This window comes from Idiotropiscis lumnitzeri, chromosome 1, assembly GCF_059441095.1.
Source record: "Idiotropiscis lumnitzeri isolate Australia: NSW breed Sydney's pygmy pipehorse chromosome 1, RoL_Ilum_1.0, whole genome shotgun sequence".
In the NCBI taxonomy this organism is placed as follows: Eukaryota; Metazoa; Chordata; class Actinopteri; order Syngnathiformes; family Syngnathidae; genus Idiotropiscis; species Idiotropiscis lumnitzeri.
Genome location: NC_142391.1, coordinates 15,832,857 through 15,833,157, shown reverse-complemented (window position 1 = coordinate 15,833,157; position 301 = coordinate 15,832,857).

Genomic DNA, 301 nt, shown 5'->3' with positions numbered 1-301 from the left:
TTTGTGCATAAGAGTTGTTTCATGGTGGGAGAGTAATTTTGCCTTGAGTACTAATTTTACTAAATCAAAATGGTTATGATATTTGTCAAAAATGTTCTGGTTATAGCCATTGGTGATCTCTGTAATTGACTATATAACATGAATAAATTAGAATATAGCAAATGAAAGCTTAAACTATAACACAATGGGAAATACTTTTCTAGTTTTACAGATTCTGAACCCGAGTATTCAGCATAAAAATAAGGTAGTTTTTTTTTAATACTTAAACAGTGTGAGCTTACAAACAGAATGTAGGAACAAC